Raw genomic sequence first — 20,087 nt, 5'->3', positions numbered from 1 at the left:
CTGTAAATATTGTGTTCCTAATTCAAAGGATAAACTCCCAAATGCTTATTTTATCCAAAAATACCAGATATCAATAAAACAAAGGACAACATGAACTGTAGAATGTGGTTCTGCTTCCAAATAAGTATCTGTTATCTCATAATTACCTACCTGTGATCCCAGTTTCAACCTTGAGTGTATTGGATGTTTTACCATGATTCTATCTTCAGGCCATACATAATACTTAGGAGGACAGGCAGTGAGAGGAATGGCTTGAAATCCAGTTAAACCTCAACTTCAATAGGTTCATAAAACAGGAGTGAGATTATTTGGTATTGTCATTTGTGGATTCTACTTTCTTGAGCTAGTTGCGTAGAATCCATGCTAAAATTTTACCTAACCTCATTGCTGTAGGAGACACCAAATGCATATATAGCACATATATGCTAATCACCAAATGCATATATATATATATATATATATATATATATATATATATATATATATATATATAATCACCCAAACTAGATATGATTGATGAAGCTTTGAAGTACATGGTGCCAGGTACTGGATATAGATCTTTCCTGAGAGACACTGCTAGAGCATATCAAATAGAGAAGTGAATGCTCGTGGCAAACTAGTTTACTGTCAACTTATCTGTTGTTGGTAGATTTTGAGAGAGGATTACACATGCTGTGTAAGTGAGGGTTCTGAGTGTACCTGGAAGAGAATGTTGGACAAAGGACACAAAGAAGGATGCCAAGACAAGAGTCTGAAAAAGGCGTCAATCTTATTTTTTCTCCAAGGCTGAATTTATACCATAACAGGGGTAACAGAGGGAGGGAGGAATTAAGAAATATTTACACAGAGCAAGAACACAGGATTCATTTGGTCACAGAACTGATGTTGAAAGGATGTCAGAGAGTTCACAGGTTTGTCATATTATTAATCAGCAGGACAACAGTATCATATTATTATTTTTCTTGACCACTAGATTTGTATTAGTCTTCTGCAGCTGGCTGGGGATTTTCCATGCACCTAGTCATATTTAATTCTAACCATAATAATAACATCTACAATGGAGGGCTTCAAGGGAATCACAACCAACATCTCCCCCATACTTATGTTCAAATGTAAAAGTGACCAATGGTCATGCATGTCCTGGAATGTACCCCTTGGAAACTGTGTCTCTCTTAGGTTGGGGTGTTATTTGTCTCATGGCCAAGAGAATCATGTACCCAGTGCGCATCATGGGACAAGGCAGCAGCTAATGTCAGCCCTCCTGTCTTAGGCCCTTTATTCATGAATATATCACTCTCTTATCCGTCATTGACTGTCCAGCTCAACACACAGGGCTGACAAATTTTTGGTTTTTCAGCAAGGCATTAGGACAGTAGGCAGAAGAGAATGTTGGCCTCATTTGACTGAAGGACAAAAATGTCCTTGCCTGGACTCAGATGGAGATTTGTAGGTGAATTTAACACTCATCAAAGCATCGTCGATAGTTAGCCTATGATAATATAAGTTAATAGGTTTTGTTGCTATATTATCTCCCTGTTATTTAACAAGACTGGTTAAATGATTAAATGTCCAAGGACCAAAATATATAAGCAAAAGATAAAGAGATAATAAATAGGTATCCCATGCATGTCAAATAAGAAATAAGCAAACCTCATGTCATTAAAGTACAGCATCAATAACTGAAAAATAAATAATGTTTTGTACATAGAAGGAAAAATAACATGCTGATTGACATATTTTAAAGTCTCAAAATAAATCAAATAGACAATACAATTTGGGTTCCTGCAACATAATTGCATTATCCAAAAAGTCAAATTCTACGAAGGGTATTGCATTGTTGAAGAAGACTTTTTTTAGCTATCATGGAGTGGGTGGTAGGCTTCTAATTCTTCTTGAAGTGGTGCATTTCTTTGAGGAAGCAGCTCCTCTCAGTGGAGTGCACGCTGTACATGAAGTCGTGTGTACCTTGCACCATGTTCAGTGCCTTCCTGGGCTCCATTTTTGGATCAGTGCCCAAAAGCGGGGCAGTAGGAATGCACTGTCTGTTTTAACAATTTTATAGTAAATATAATCTCTGTATCAGCAACTTATTTAAACATTCTAAGACCCCAAGTGTATCAATCCTGGTTCAGACCGTGGAGGTAAATTTAATATTTAGCGGGATGCACCATCCCCTTGTTTTAGAATTAGGACCTTCAGAACATGAATCTGGGACATACATATTAGCAGGTTGGGATATACTTTAAGTCAAAGGACACAGAGTCTTAGGTGATAAAATTCTTAAGAACAGTGATAAGGGACCAGGCAAGAATGCTAGGAGGTGGCCTGGTGAGAGCAGTTGGAACAACCGGATCAGGTGAAAAATAGCATTCAGTCACACAGCTAAATGAGCCAGCTTTCTTGGGGTGAAAAGGCCAGCCTATAGTGGAGTGCAAGCTTTGTGCCTGTGAAACAAAAAGGAGAGCAGAGGGGCAGCTGGTCTGTTAAGAGCTGTCTCTCTGGACTCAGCTCAGCTCAGCTCCTTAGAGACAGCTGAGTGACTCTGCCTCTCAAGAGATCCAGTCTCTGAAGGACACTATGCTTCCAGTAAGAATTAATAACAAAAGGATGGAGAGATGGTTAGGACCTGAGTACTAGATGCCAAGTGGCTGAAAAATAATTGTATGGTTCGTCTGCTTTATGGGCAAAGCTTCTTCCAGGTGGTCAGACATGCCTGGTGACCTCGCACCAAAAGACCAGGAGAAAATAGTATTTGAGTATTGAAGGGGAGCTAGACCAAGGGAGGTGTTATCCTACAGAAGCCTCAGGTATCAGAGAGTAACCTACAGTTAGAGGCAATTGGTTTTAAGGACTCTTTCTGCTGCCATTCCTGAGGCAGGGATCACAATTGCATTGGGTTTCCTGCCACCTACAACCAATAAATAGATAACTAACACTGGATTACTGATCTTTAATAGAAGTATAGCCCTCCCAGGACAGCAGTAGTAGCCTTTCACCAAGCCATCTCACTGAGATAGAGGGCCAAGGAAAAGAAAACATTGATCCCGAACTTGACCACAGCCTCCATTTGGAGTAAGCTGAAGATCCAGTGCCAAGACATTCTACTCTTGTCATCCTAGAGTAAAGCCTGTTTTGTCTGGCAAAACAAAGTTCCTCGAAGTCTGCTGCAGACTCTTTCTGAAACTATATTAGGGACTACCCTGACCCCCAACCTGGGGCATTTTGACCATAGGGTAAAGAACTGACTGCTGCAGGGATAGGATCAGAGGCACTGTCTATGTCAATGATGACTAACAAGGAAGGTGACTTAATGCTGAAGACCAACTCCGCACTTGCAATAGGGTCAGCAGATAAGGCAGACAACCTGGCAGAAAACAATTTCTGTCAAGCATATTATTACCAAGTGGAACACCAAGGGGACCAAGTAAAACTTCTTGAGACACAAAGCAAACAGTTCCATGATTTCAAACACTATCATCACTCCAAGTCCAAAATTGAAACAAAAGCCAAAAAAGACACTCGACAATACCAAAGACAACAAACTAGACATACAAGACCAAGAAAAAGCATTCTACAAGCGAATCCCACAGATGTCTGTTACCTTCAGAACCTGATCCAAAATTCATCTTAACCTTAGCTACTTCTGGGTTAAGCAGACCATCTGATCCCACCTCCCAATGAGATTCTAGAGTGTCCTCTAGATTCCTTTCTCCTTCTATAGCATCCTCTAAGGCCTGTGGCCTGTGAAAACTAGCAAGTCAACCTGTCACAGCTGTAAGCCCCTTACAGGGCCAATAGAGACCACTGAGTGGACTCTAAACCTTCTCCAGTGGGGACTCAAACACTTCAGACTGCAGAGGCAGACAATACAAGTCAACATTGAACAAAGATGAGACATGACACAGAGACAAAAGAGAAAGTAATACAGAACACAAAACACAGATTTGCTCGTGCTCACCTCCGATCTCTTCGACAATTGTGGTCTGGAAGGAGCACATTTCCCTGTGATTCACCAAAATGTTGTAAGACCCCATAGTGACCCACTTCTGGAGTGCAACCACAGAGCACAGATTGACAAAGTGACTGCTGCAGTAGCATGAGGGTATAAGATTTTTAATCCACCTACATGTGGTTGCTCATCCACACAAAGAGAGGCAACCTTGTACCCAAAAAGCACACAACGTTTATCATTACAGAGGGTAGACTTCAGTAAAAGGGTTAGCCCATCCATTAAACAATCACTGACCTGTACTATCTTTTGAATCAATTTTTCCCTCCTGGGGGAACTATGGACAAATATTTTTACAAAAATCTAAATTATTTTAGAATTATTAACCCTATTCTTAGTTTCCTGAGTGACTCCCTGAGTCCTGTCACAAAAGATGACTGTAGAATGTTTGTCCCATCACTCACCAAAAGCTCTGGGAGTGGGTGGGTGGTGGGAGGAAAAGCTCCAAAGGGGAGCAAAGGCTTCCACAACAAAGAAGACAGACCAGCCTATTCACAGGGAAAGACCTTCTCCTCCAGGACACCTTCAAAGAGCCGCATCTTGGGTGCCATTTGTAAGTGATATGTCTGAGGGTACCTGGAATAAAATTTGGGACAAGGGTTGCAAAGAAGGACATTAAGATAAGAGTCTGATGAAGGTGATAATTTTATTTTCCTCCAAGGCTAAATTTATACCATAACAGGGGTAATAGAGGGCAGAGAGAAGTATGAAACATTTACCCAGGCCCAAGACACAATATTGGTTTGGTCAGGGAATCAGCTGATAAACACATAATACAGAAATGTCACAGGTTTGTCATATTATTAGTCAGCAGGACAACTTTAATATATTATTATTTTTCTTGACCACCAGATGTGTATCAGTATTTTGCAGCTGGCTGGGGATTTTCCATGAAAATAGTCATACTTAATTCTGACCATAATAATGACATCAACAATGGAGGTCATCAAGGGCATTGCTCCAAACAGAACTGAAGGGGTTTTCAACTCCATGAGAGAAACAATGCCAAGGAAAAAAGATTTCTGGTACTAAACCAATATTCTGTGCATGGACAGAACTATGTCTCCAACTGCATATGTAACAGAGCATGGCCTGTTGGGCAACAATGGAAGGAGAAGCCCTTGGTCCTTCTCAGGTTTGACTCCCATTTCAAGGGAATGTCAAGGTGCAATAAGGGAAGTTATAGCAGAAGGATAGAGGGTTCTTATTGAAAGGAAACTGGGAAAGAAAATAACATTTGAAATGTAAATATAGAAATATCCAATTAAATAAGCAATAAAATTTGCTAAAAATAAAAAAAAAAATGGAAAAAATAAAAGAAAAGAAACTGCTAGCTAATCTCAACTATTGACTCAGAAATCTCAAGGGTCACTGTCAGGGAATGGTAGTTAGAGTAATACTAGTGAAAGACTGAGATGATGAAATCTCAACTAGAAGAACTTCTCTCTCCCAGATAACAGTGTCAGACACAAACTGCACTATAGGGATCCAAATCCTGGAGGAGTTTACTCTGAGCTGAGGACAAAATACTTGTTACTTAGGACCTTTTTCTTCTTGACAAAAAGAATAAAGGCTATGAGCTCTCAGGAAAACAACTGTGCCCTTCCCAACACTTGGCTTTTGGAATGAAGAAATGAATGACATAAACTCTCTGCTTCCAGGAACCATAAGACCAGGGAAGTCCTGATGCTTCTGAGAGGCTCCCATCTCCTGATTCCCATATGTGGAAGTCTCCGATAAAGGCTGTCTCTTCAGGAAATCCACTAAATACCTACCCAAGACTCACTGAGCTCTCCAATGGACCACACATTTCTTCCTTTTTTATACCAATACAAAAGGGCAGCTACTTTCTCCCCATCTCTGATGTCTTCATCCTCTTTGTTCTCCCTCCCAAATGACTGTTTCCTCTGAATTAAAGGTCAATTAGTAAGCCCTAGAGGTACTGACGGAATATCTGAGAGGAAGGTGCTGTCACAACAACACTTGTGACCTCACAGAAGGAGCTAGGGCTCTCCAGGTTACAAGAGATCTTTCAGGGAGGTCCTTTTGATGATGTCACTGAGAATTGCAATGGCATAGCTGCTGAACAGCTTTCCTTACATTGACCAGTTTCGAGAGGGCCTTTTCCAGGAGAGTCTCTTGTGACACAAAGGAAATCTTACATACTCCATGTCTCTAAATCTAGAGACTTCTCTTTTCTTCATTAGTGCTTACATGCTCTGACTGGAGAAAGTTAGTCAGGGGCTCGGCATGGGTAAAAAAGATTTAGGAACATGGAGTATATGAGATTCTTCTAGATAATATTTTTATTCCCAGGTTCATTGCTGTGACATAGAATTCAATTTTCTAGGCTTTCTCTGTTTCCCAACGGGCAGTATTTCCCTATAGACCATTAATTTATTGAATATTGTGTTACACAATGTGATCATGTTCTTGTTTTCTTCTCTTGCTTAGTGCTGAAAAAAGGTGATACCCAATACTGTATTAGAACGAATATTACATAGAAAACCTAAAGAAAACAAATTACTCCCAAGGCCAATATAACCTCATAAGTAAGCAATTTGAACTTACAGGGAAATGGTTAAGTATTGTATTATTTATCTTTAAAAGTACTCTTAAAAAATTAAAAAAAAAACAGAAATCTAAACATCTGTATAAAAATGTCATATCTGCTTTAAATGATCAGAATGCACAACTGTGATTGGCAATCCTTATTAAATGCTATCAGGAAGCTGAGGGTAAAACTGGGTCAAAAATCAGTCATCAACAGTCCAGCCTTTGAGAAAGTCACACCATTAGCTTGTGCAGCCATTGTTCTTGATCCTTGACCTTAAAAGGTTCCAATCCTTTCTGAACTTCAAATTGTTCCATAAATTGTTTTTTACATAGGAGTCAGTAGGTAAAACATATTAGCCAACTTCACGAACAATTTTAATTTTCCAAATGCTTTTTAAGGGTTGTGGTCGTCGCTGATCATTCTACATTTCGTCAGGCAATAATGTAAGCACTGATCTGCCCCAGAGACATTTCCTAAAAGACCTTGACCACTATTATTGCAAATGCCAATGATGCTGTCCTCTGAGTGGTGGGAAGCTCCATGAGGATTTTCATGCACTTCTTAGATTAAGAGAGATATGAGTGCAATAACTGAGCGACACTCTGCATGAAGTTCTTGTTGAGTTCATGACTAACCAAGTGCCAACGAGACTGTGCTGAAGAGTGGGCCATACCCCAGGAGTTCTAAAGATCTTTGTCATTCCTCCTTCACAGGCATTGGCCATACTCCATGTCAGAACTAAATTTGAACCATGCTTTTTCCCTGGATAGAATTTCAAATACTACAATGAATAGGGAGCATGGGCAGCCTTACGTTTTCCTTGACTTTAATGGAATTGCTTTATGTTTCTTTCCATTTAGGTTGATGTTGGGTACCGGCTTGCTCACCATTGCCTTTAGTATGTTTCTGCATAGGACTAGTATCCTTGATCGCTCTCATGCTTTTAACATGAAAGGGGGTTGGAATATTTTTGCAAGCTTTTTCAGCATCTAATGAGATGATTTTCTAATGGTCATGTGATTTTTTTCTTTCAGTTTCATTATATAGTGGATTATATTGATAGATTTTCAAAAATTGAACCATCCCTGCCTCCCACTAGAAATTAATAATTACACAGCATAAACTACAGAAGGGATCTCATATTCACACGCATACTCTAACCTCTCCCCAAAAATCAAAAACAAAAACATGCAAACAAAAAAAGCATGCACCCTACAGAACAGATCTAATACTCACACACTCAAACAACCCAATCCAAAAAACATGCCAGCAAAAAAAACCTGCTCCCACAACATCAAAATAGCATCAACTAAATATCACTTCTCATTAATACCTTTAAGCATTAATGTCCTCTACTCAACAGTAAAAGTACACAGGCTAACGCAATGGATTTAAAGACAGGATTCATCCTTCTGTTGCACTCAAGAAACACAATCCAGCAACTGAGATAGACACAACCTCAGACTAAGAGGTTGGAAAATTTTTTCCAAGCAAATGGACACAAGAAACAAGATGGTATAGCCATTCCAACATCCAGCAAATCAGAGTTTGTACCAAAAGTAATCAAAAGAGATGGGGAAGGACACTTCATACGCATCAGAGGAAAAATCCACCAAAATGGCATCTCGATTCTGGATGTCTATATGCCAAAGACAAAAGCAGCAACATTGGTGAGAGAAATATTGCTGAAGCTTAAATATCACATCGAACATCACATATAATAGTGGGGAACATCAATGTTCCACTCTCACCAAGGGCAGGCCATTGAAACAGAAACTAAAAAATAAATAAATAAATGATGTAACTAACATGGGGTTCAATTAAATTGACCTCACTGATATCTACAGAATAGTTCACATGAACACAAAAGTACACACACACTTTTCAGTATCTCATGGAACCTTATCCTAAAATGAACATGTTCTCCCACTGTAAACAAGCCACAACAGATACAGAAAGACTGAACTAACCATTGGATCTTCTCAGATCACCATGGATTAAAACTGGACTTCAAAAAGAAGAAAAAGTGTATAAACACATTGAAATTCAATAGCTTGCAACTGAAGAATCACCAGTTCAGAGAAGACAGGAAAAACAAAACGGTTCCTAGAATTTAATGAAAATGAAGGCACAGCTTCTCCAAACTTAAGGGACATAAGGATAACAGTGCTAAGAGGAACATGCATATGCAGCACAAGGCATCTTTCATAAAGAAAACAGAGAGACCCCACACAAGCAACTTCCCAGCACACCCCAGATCTCTAAAATAAAAAGAAGCAAATACATATTAAAGGAGGAGACAGCAAGAAATGATCAGACTCGGGGTGAAATGATCCATCAGAAACAAAGAGAATACAAAGATAAAAAAAAAAAAAAAAAAAAAAAAAAAAACAAGAGCTTGTTCCTTGGGAACATCAACCCGACAGACAAACCCTCAGACAGATAATGTAATAGGTGGAGAGACTGCATCTAAATAAGAAAATCAGAAATGAACAGGAAGCCGTATCAATGGACACTGATGAAAGTCACAGAATCGTTAGGTCTCACTTCAAAAACCTGCTGTGCCAAAATTAGAAGATCGGAACGAAGTGGATGATTTTGTACACTGATTACACTGACCAAAGGTAAATTCATGTAATATAAACTATGTAAATAGCTCTACAACACCTAATCAGACACAAACAGTAATTAAGTTTCCCCACTGAAAGAGCCCCAGGACCAGAATGTTTGAGTGCAGATTCCTACCAGATTTTCAAAGAAATCTCCACCTACTCCAAAAAAAAAAAAAAAAAAAAAGAAAAAAAAAAAGGAGGAAAATCGCCAAACTGATTCCATGAAACCACTGTCGCCATGACACCTAAATCACAAACGACTCAACAAAGAAAGAATTTCTGACGAATTTCCTTTACGAACATTGGTGGAAAAAATATTAGGGAAAATGCTCGAAAATAATATTCAAGGGCAAATAAAAACAGCCATTCAGTTCCATCATGTAGGCTTCCTCCTGAGGCTGCAGGAGTGGATCAATCTGTGAAAACCCATCAAAGTGATCCACTGTATAAGCAAACTGAACTGAAAAAACATATTCTACCCTCAGCATTTCCCATTGACATGTGATCTCCACTTAGAGTTAACTTTGTGGAAGTTGCATATCATGTAATATATATATATATATATATATATGTGTGTGTGTGTATACATATATAAAACATTATAATAAATTAATGTATTACATTATTATATACTAACATAATAATATAATTATTATTAATATACTATATTAACATATTAAATTGTAATATATCAACAGTATAATAATATAATAAATATTAATATACTGTATTAATATATTGAATTATATTATTATAATAAATAATAAATATAGAGATAGTATATTATATTAAATTATATATTAATGTCATGATAAAACATGATTAATATTAATATATTATTTTAGTATATTAAATTATAATATCGTAATAATACTACAGCTCTCTTACCCTCTTCTGCCTCTCTACCTAACCTCACCATCAACTCTCCAGTATCAACTTTCCCCTCTGGCTCCCTGTCATAGTCTCTAGCATTTACTGAACAGTTAAAATGGACAGAAAGTTCATATATATGCAATTTCCTTAATCTATGATAGAGGCCTAGTCAGGGGCAACCTCTTTTGAGGAAACAGATAAATATCAAGATACAAATCACATGTGCAGTGGGAAGATCATATCCAAATAATGACTTTGCATATCTATCCAGTGGATTGTGGGAAAATGGGGAATATTCTTCCTAAAGACCCAGCTATACTACTCCTGGTCTTATATCTGAAAGGACCTCTGCCATTCCGCAAGGACATGTGCTCCATAAGGTTCCTAAACTCTTTCTTCATAATGAGCAGAAAATAGAAATAACCCAGAGGCTCCTCAAACAAAGAATGGCTACAGAAAATGAGGTTCATTTACACTATGGTATACTATGCAGCTATGAAAAATAAGGACATTGTGAAGATGCGGAAAGTATTGTTCTGAGTGAGGTAACTGAAACCCAAAATAACAGGTACATACTCACTTAAAAGAGGGTATTAGCCATAAAGTATAGAATTCACACATTACGATCTATGGAACCAAAGAGACTAAACATAAAGAAAGACCCATGAAAAATGTTTGAATTTCACTCAGAAGGAGGAATAAAATAATGACAGAAGGCAGATGGAAGGAAAGGATTGAGTGCCTGAGACGATGGGAAGGCAAATTGGGTTTGAGAATCATTTCTTGGGAGAGACGGACAAGAAGGACAGAGGGCCAAGAGAATAAACTGAAATCACTGACTGTCCAAGGTGGGTGCTATCTGTATGATTTGAGAGCAATCTTTGATGGGTGAGGCTACCCTGGCGTCCATGAGGTTGTCTTTAGTTGAGACTCATAGCATTAAGGACACGGATACTGAAATGGTCACTTTCCGTAGCCACGGAGGACCTAAAGTGGAAGGATAAGGACACAAACCCACCCCCAAAATATTGACCGAGAAATTGCCCTTTCTACAATAGACACAAGGACAGAGATGGAAGAGGAAATGAGTGAATGGCAAAAGGATAAGTGGCAGGATGTGGGCAAACGGCAAACACTGACATTATTAAAGGTCCTTTTTTTGTCTTTTTAGACGGGAGGGTAGCGTTATTGTTCTCTGAAAGGCTTCACCGAGCAGTCGACTGACACAGAAGCAGAGGCACAAGGCTGGATGGAGCTCAGTGAGTATCACTGAAGAGATCAGGGAAGGACTAAGAGAGGCAGAGGAGCACAATGGTCTGCACGTGGGTTAACTAAACCCGTCGCCTGTCTGTGGATCCTACCCGGGATGCGTTTTCAGGACCGGGTGGGAGACGATGAATCTAGTCCTGCAGAGACTTGATGTTCCAAGGGAGAGGGTGCACCCAGAGGGGTCCTCCACTCTGTCAGAGAAGAAGGGGACAGGATAGAAGGAGGGATTGTAAATGGTGGTACCCTGGAGGAGTGTAGTGACAGGGCAGCATTCAGGATGTTACCTGGTGAATAGATACAACCATTCTAGCAAGGGGCACAGGCATGAGATCACGGGGACAGGGGCGTGACATCCTGGGTGTGGTGCATGACATCGTGGGGGTGGGGCATGACATCATGGGAATGGGGCATGACATCATGGGGGTGGGGGAATGATATCATAGTGATGGGGGTATGATATCATGAAGCTTCAGGGAAAATAGTTAAAATTAGAAAAAAAAAAAAAAACAGCCTGAGAGGGAGCTGAAACCTAGAGACACAAACATGGCGTGTGTTTACCTATGGATGGTGTCAGCTGTGAGATAAATCTTATTCTATCTACAATCCACAAATGCAGAGAGGACAAAGGAAAGAAGGCCGGTGAGGGGGAAAGCATCGACCTCTCTGAAAGGAAAACTGGAACAGATTCTGTGGGTGAGTTCAGACGACTGAGGACAGGAGCAGAAGGTCGGTGGGGACGATGGAGGGATATCGCGGTGCAGAGAGAACCGGCCAGAATTAGGGGACATACGAGTTAAGGCAAAAACTCGATGGATGCACTGGTTAATTCATGAAATCTAAACGGCAAACTCCGGAGGATTTAATCTGATAGAGAACACAGAGTCCGAACCTTCAATCCATTGGAATCAAGCATGTGGGACCTCAGGGTTGCGGAAGGGGCACATTCAGTAGAGTCGGTTTCTGAGGAGGTCTGATGGAGCTCTCTGAACAACAGACCGATGCTGGGACAGAGATTATAAAAGCTCAAGCCAATGAGGCCTTCCTGGTACCTTAAGCCTCCATCTATGTAAATGCACCCGAAAACCCCTTTCTGCTCTCCAAGGTTTGTGTAGCCCTTGTTCAACCTGAGTAAAATATATGCACACAGCGCGTCCCTGAATACCTTCTAACAGAGTGGTGACACTGTATAACTTGGAGCAACCCCCAACTCACTTGCCGGCACACCAATATTCTATTGACCGACTGGTTCCTGGGGCCACTTCACACTTTTGCACCTGGACACTCTAAGAAGGATACATCAGAGATGTGTGTGTGTGTGTGTGTGTGTGTGTGTGTGTGTGTCTGTGTGTGTGTGTGTGTCTGTGTGTCTGTGTGTGTGTCTGTGTGTGTATTTTTATGTGTGTGTCTGTGTGTCTGTGTGTGTGTGTCTGTGTGTGTGTGTATTTTTATGTGTGTGAGTGTTTGTATGTGTGTGTGTCTGTGTGTGTCTCTCTGTGTGTATGTGTACATGTGTATGTATGTGTGTGTCTGTGTGTTTGTGTCTCTGTGTATTTTTATGTGTGTGAGTGTACGTGTGGGTGTCTGTGTGTGTCTCTCTGTGTGTATGTGTGTGGGTATGTGTGTGTATGTGTGTGTGTCACTGTGTGTGTGTCTCTGTGTGTGTGTCTGTTTGTTAGTCTATCTGTCTGTGTCTCTTTGTGTGTTACTTTGTGTACGTGTGTCTGTGTCTGTGTATGTTTGTGTGCATGTGTGTATGTGTGTGTGTGTGTGTGTCTGTGTGTCTGTGTATCTGTGTGTTAGTCATGCACAAGCTAACCATCCTCACACACAGACTGTCTGGATTGCTTTACATTTTGGAAGGTTTGTAAATTGTTCCCTTTTCCTAAGAAAAGACCACCCTGGTTCTCAACTTTCTCTGTGAAGTCATGACAGGTTGAATGATTTTCATGTATGAGGAGTCTGTCCTAGTGAAAATTGCTTTCATGGTTACAATAACCCTTGAAAAACACGTCTCAACATTTACTTTCCTTAGTCTGTGATCACTTGAGTGGATTATTCCATTATCATCATCATCATCATCACCATCATCATCATCATCATCAATATCATCATATATTATTGTTATTATTATTATTATTATTATTATTATTACAGGATTATTACATAATATTATTGTCTGCGCTGTTACAAGTGTGCTAATGTTCACTGATGGCAGGAAGATTTCGGTTCACTTGGGTCCTATTGGACGGCCATGTTTTGGTTCTTGGAACTGAAAGTTTTATTTACATGTTCCCAAGTGCAAGTACATGCAAGTACAGAAAGTTCCTTGGTCTTCCACATGAGAGTGACACCCTCACATAGTCCTCTGATCTATTTGAGAAACAGAATTTAGACGAGCAATGAAAAGGTTGGTGACCAAAGACTCAAGTTAGGGAGAAATAAGACAGTTTTTCACAATGTTTCAGGCTTTGGGGATTGGTAGACATTACATAATCATCTTTTCATTCATAACAGGAATAATCAAAATTATTAAATAATAGTAGGCAGAAAATTTTAACAACATATGTATGCTGGCTAATTTAAATACCCGTATTTCGTCTCTAGAATATTATATATTCTCTTTCAGGTTCTTCATGAAATTCTTTGAAGACATGAAAACCGGTATGTGTTTATCTGTACACATTCATAAAGCATGGCCATCACTTTAGTGATGGACAGACGACACAACTGTCAAGAGACAGACTGACTTTCTTGCCAAAGGACAAAATCTTCATGTTCACGGACACAGTTTTGGTCTTAGGTGCAGATGTTTAAAATCCCCTGAGAAAGCTTCCTACAGGTAGTCTTTCCTTTATGAGGTAGTATTCTAGGATGTGGATTTGTTCTTTGCATTTTTTCAAGACCTACAAGAAAGTTTCGATTGTGTATACTATTTGGAGATGTTGTCTTTTATCTTTTCTATCGATGTATTTTGGGTTGTAGACACTCAGGCATTTTCGATCCATCCCTCACAGCAGGGGCTGCAAATGAGATGAGTCTTCATCAGGAATAAAGGAAAGAAGACAGGTAAGGTAATAGATGACTCCCTGATGTATTTATCCCCTGTGAATATGAGATGACTTTTGTCATCAACCTGTATATATAAGCTTTAACTTTACAACAAAGTACACTCACATGAGTTTAAACCTTTGTACTTTTCTTTGTGTAAATATTTGCAATAAAGAGCTTTCAAAGTAATAATATTGTGTGATGTGTGTAGCTCTTTTAACAGATTCCCTTGTATAACTTGATAGAATATATAAATAATTTTCCTTCATGTTGAATGTAATGAAGCCAGTATCTCTTCTAACAATATATGTAGTAATTTTGGCCTCTATAAAATTTAATATGTTCATATCTTCCCCAAACATCCACCTCAATTTCCTAAATATTGACTTTAAAATGCATTTAGCATAATAAATATTGAGGCGGATTGAGGGAGGAAGAAAACTGAATGGGAGGGGAGTTAGAGAAGGGAATAGGTAGGAGGAATTAGGTATAGTGGATTTGGAAGAATTAGGTATAGTGAATACAGGGAAAAGGGAATGTAAATCACAAGTGTGGGGTGCACATCTCTTGGAAGTGCCAGAGATCTGGAAAAGGCGAATCCCCAGGGTGTCTATTGGGGTGACTCTAACAGTGGGGATACAGATCCTTAATTTGCCACTTCTGTAGCCAGGCATGACCCTCAGTGATGTGACAAAGAAAAAAACCCACCCACAAAACCTTCAATCCAAAATGAACACAGCCAACAAGATCTTCAGAGACAAAGATAGATAGAGCAGACATGGAAGGAATGTCCAACCAATGGTGAGCACAGATTGAGACCTACTCCTTGGGCAATCACTGATCACTGACATTATTAAACATACTCTAACATGCTTGCAGATAGAGTCCTAGCATAACTGTCCTCTTAGTGACTCCGCCCAACAGCTGAGAGAAACAAGTGTAAAGATTCACCACCAAACATTAGATGGAGCTTGTGGAGTCTTTTGAAAAAAAAAAAAAAGAAAAACAGGTGAAGAATTGAGGCCCAGATGATATGAGGGATTCCACAGAAAGACTAAAAGAGTCAACTCACGGGGACACTTGGAGGTTTCCAAAGACTGAACCACCAACCAGAGAGTGAACATGGACTGAACCTGAGCCCCCAGGACATAGGTAGGAAGTGTGTAGCTTTGTCTTTTTATGGGTTCCCCTGACAATGGGTGTGCGTACCTTGAAGATGGAGCACCGATATTGGGATGGAATGTGAGTAAATAAATAAATGAATTTTAAAGACACAGATGTCCCATCTATAGACAACATATTTTGAGAAAGCCCAATTCTAGTTCTTCGGTACCCACATGAAGCCAAAGCCTGTGGGTCCCTATGCCTTAGAGGTCATAATCCTTTTCATTCTGTTCTTCCATCAGAGTCCCCAAGCTCCATCCATGGTTTGGCTAGTGGATGTCTTTTTCTGTCTGAGTCTGCAGCTTAGTGGACTCCCTCAGAATGAAGTCATGCTAGACTCCTTTCTGCAAGCGTAACAGAGTTTCATTAATATTGTCAGGGATTGGTGCTCATCCATGGGGTGGGTCTAAATCTGCACTAACCATTGGGTGATCATTCCTCACTCTCTGCTCTATGCACGACCCATTCATTACTTTTGGCAGAATAAATTTTGGGTCAAAAGTTGGTGTCTCTGTCATTCCATTTGGTTTGCTCTGTGGCTACAGGAGATAGCTTCTTCAGGTCCATATCACTGAGCCTGTGAGTCTCAGCTAAGGAAACACCCATTGATTCATGGGCATCTTTTACCCCAGCTCTCTGCCTCTTTCTAGATATGACCTCTACTTCCCCAACCCTATCCAACTAGGCTGCTGTGTCTGTCCTCTGTAGCAGATGATGTGATCACAGAGACTAGATATGCAAGTGGAGGAGATACCTGTGGGGTCCCCACCTGGTCAGAGGAGAAAGGGTTGGGGAAAGGTTTGTGAGAAGGGTGAAGTCGAGGGGGGGAATATGCAGCGTGTAAAGTGAATAAATAAACAAATAACTATGAAAATAACTAAGTCTACTTGAAGGTAAGAATCAGGTGTGTGTGTGTGTGTGTTTTTGTGTGTGTGTAACTGTGTGTGTGTAAGTAAGTAAACTTGAATGTAAGAGCAGTTGTGCGCGTGTCCTTGTGTGTGAGTGTGTGTGACTGTGTGTGTATGTGTGTGTGTCTGTGTGACTATATATATCATATATATATATATATATATATATATATATATATATATATATATATATATATGAAGATAAGAAGCAGGTGGGTGTGTGTTTAATATTAAATTATCACATTTGAGAAAATAGTGGTCTATGCAGAAGACAGGACAGCTTAGGCACTATATTGACAAAAAATGGCATTTGCTGTAGATGAAGAAATGATTCGGTGATTAATAGCATTATGTGTTCTTGCAGAGAACCTGGGGCCAATCACCAGCTCCCGAGTGACAGCTTACATGTGTCTGTAATTTAAGCATCACAGAATCTCACACACTCTTCAACCTCCTGGACACTAGGCATGCATGTGCTGCACACTTTAACAAGCAGGTAAAACACTTTCATATGTACAACAAAAAGTATAAATACAGAAGAGCAGTTCCTGGTTGATATAATTTGATTTTCGTGAATATTCATATTGATGATCACAGTCAAATAAACACTTTATTGAACTAAAGTGCAATCAAAGCCACTAAAAGATAATGATCACATGAGTCACTCAAAATCTATTTATTTAAAAAATTGCAATAAAAATTTGCAGAAATGAAATTAAAATTTTATTAAAATACAAATTAAAAAACATTAATTTTCTCATATAGAGCAGAAAATAATACTTTCCACATATTTGTTTGGCTTTTATAAATATTGCAGTTTGTGGTTAGTTTGTTGTAGGTTTTTGTAGGAGTTCATTTCCAGGTATTAGCCCATAAACTCTATATACTCATGCAGAATACACTATAGGAACTTAGGCTCTCTTGTGTTGAATCCAGGAAGGTTGCTATCTGCTTTCCTTCCTGTCTGATCAATTTTCTCTACGTACATTAAAGGATAATTTTGTTCTTGGATTCTTCCAGTTTTGTCAAGCTGATAGCTTGATAGCTGATAACTGGAGAATATTTAATTTTTGAAGATCACTTTTGAAGCTATTTCCTGATGTCTGCACTACCAAAGTTGTAGATTTTCAAATGTGTGGCCAAATGAACAACTATTCAGGGACTAAACATGCCTTCTAACTACTGTTGTTTTGTCTTTTTGAAAGAAGAAATCGGAAAGGGATGGTGTTTGGGGTAAGGGCCTCTTTGGGGAAAAAAGAAGGAGGACAGCATTTGAGACATAAATAAATTAATAAAATAAATAAATACAAAAAATAAAGCAGAATTCAAACTATACAGAAAAACACATTTAATTGATAGGAAACAGTATGGTATTGTATTGTAACCTAATTCCTGAATTTTATGTACGTTAATCAATCTAATGACTAATTCTCAAAAATCAGAAAATTGGAAAAAAATGTTACAAGTGACACAGTAGGTTGACCAAATCATAACAACAATGTTTCTAGAACTGTACATTTTCTATGCCTGTATTCAATCCAGAAATCCAGTTGATATTTAGTTATTACATATCTAACATCATTCTGTTTTGTGATAATTCATTACTATTTTCATCTTCTATGACCACACCTTTGAATATAAATACTTTGCTAGAATGTCTCTGAATTTGGATTTTCCCACTGGTTTTTCTCTTTTAGGTTGAGATTATATGTACTTGACACAGATACCAAAAAATGTTTCTTGTTTTGCTTATCGTAGTTAAGCATTAGGAGAATGCCTGTCATCTTAACAATAACCAATTATGGAGCAATGTAATTATTTTAAATTATTTTCCGTTCGTACTTAAAATATTTTAATGTATTTTTATTTTGTAATTCTTTTTAAAGTAATAGAAGTTATAGAATTACTTAAAACCTATGGAAAGACTCTGTATCTTTTGAAAACTTTAGGCTTTGTTTTCAGCATCTCATTCATTTTTCTTTACAAATATTTTGAACTGAATGGTCCTTATTGCATGTAAGTAGACTCAGAACAATGAGTCCGAGGAGAGTATAATTATTCTGTTTCTGTTTGGGTGACTCATGCCTAAAACAATACTGTAGTTTTAGTGTCATGGTAATTTTTTAATGTCTTCCATGTTTTCAGCACACTTAAATGGAATTATATTTTTGTTTCATTATACTCATAAAGACTCAGGATTCTAATTTTATTTTCTTGTTGAATAGCTACCTGAATCTAATTATCTAACACAAGCTGACTTTCATATTTGTGTTCTGTCACTTGTAAACCTACTTCAATTCCTGTATAATGTGTGCATCTCTCTCTCTCTGTGTGTGTGTGGGTGTGTATGTGTTTAATCTGAAACTATGATATTAATGTTGAGAATCACCTGGCTGAAATTATTTTCCACCACCCTATTAGAAATCAAAAAGTGGAGGAAAGACTACTCCTGTTCCAAAATCATAGGCCCTAGGTGCCCAGAACTGAAGTATGGACTGACCAAATGGTACAGAAAGCAGAGGCTAACAATTCACTGTCCCGAGAACTACCTAGCAATTCCAGTCCAATGCAATGAATTTATATGTACTGAGGAATATGGAATTGTAGCATAGCAAGCTGAGATCATTTAAAAACAATTTCTCGAAGATTTCTAAATGGCTAAGAATGGATACAGAGCATTTTTAAGGCCCCTGAGACATTAGCATGTGGTTTAAACTCTGCCCAGATGAAATCGTTTAAGTACTGGACTAATCTACTAAAATAATTTAGAAGCAAGCATACTTAACAATTGTTTTCAATTAAGCATGGTGGTGAATAAAGGGAACTCTCTAAAACAAAGTTAGGTTTCTTAAAGTTTGTTTCAAGACAGCAAGAATGAGCACAGTGGTTTTGCTTTCTTTCTTTCACAGAATTTGCACTTTTGAAAGAGCACTTTGGAAATCCTTAATTATCTATTTATTATCAGAACTTTCTTCAGACCCAGAGTTCTTCTCAGTGCTGCCATGACTTCTTGGTTCCATAAGTCATAGATGGTGGGGTTCAGCATGAATGTCACTGTGGTATGGAAGTTGACCAAGAATTTATCAACTCCTTGTGGTTGATTAGATTTGGGCTTCAAGTAGTTTTGTTCCAACCCTACAAGGCAACTTATTCCCCATGAAACAATTGCCAAATAGGCACATACCTCACGAATCATTTGGGTTACAAAGTGAAGCGGGGTCATACAGTGGCCACAGCCATGACTGTCAATAGGCAGCACTCAGTTATACCAAAAGTGTGAAGAAAAACATGTGTGTGACACATCCCTCCTGAGAGATTCCCCATATCTCACTTACAAGGCTCTCCAATCTTGGGTATGACAGAGCCAGTGTAATCAATTTCCAGGATACATAAGTTTGCCAGAAAGAAGTACATGGGGGTGTGTAGAGATGGACAAGTGTAGATAGCAAAGGCAAAGAGCAGAATGTGCGTGAACAGGAGGAAGCATTCTCCAGTAACATCAAAGTTCTTGGGAATTGCAAAGCATTTGACAGACAAGCCCCTTTTTTGCCACAAATAGCAATTGACACAATTGACACTCATCTCCTGGAAGACAGAGCAGTAAGCCATTAGAAGGATTTGCAGAAGAGAGATATTAATTTAATACT

This window comes from Rattus norvegicus, chromosome Y (assembly GCF_021556685.1).
Source record: "Rattus norvegicus strain SHRSP/BbbUtx chromosome Y, alternate assembly SHRSP_T2T, whole genome shotgun sequence".
In the NCBI taxonomy this organism is placed as follows: domain Eukaryota; kingdom Metazoa; phylum Chordata; class Mammalia; order Rodentia; family Muridae; genus Rattus; species Rattus norvegicus.
The sequence above is the reverse complement of the archived record's forward strand: the minus strand, read 5'-3'. Positions refer to the sequence as shown.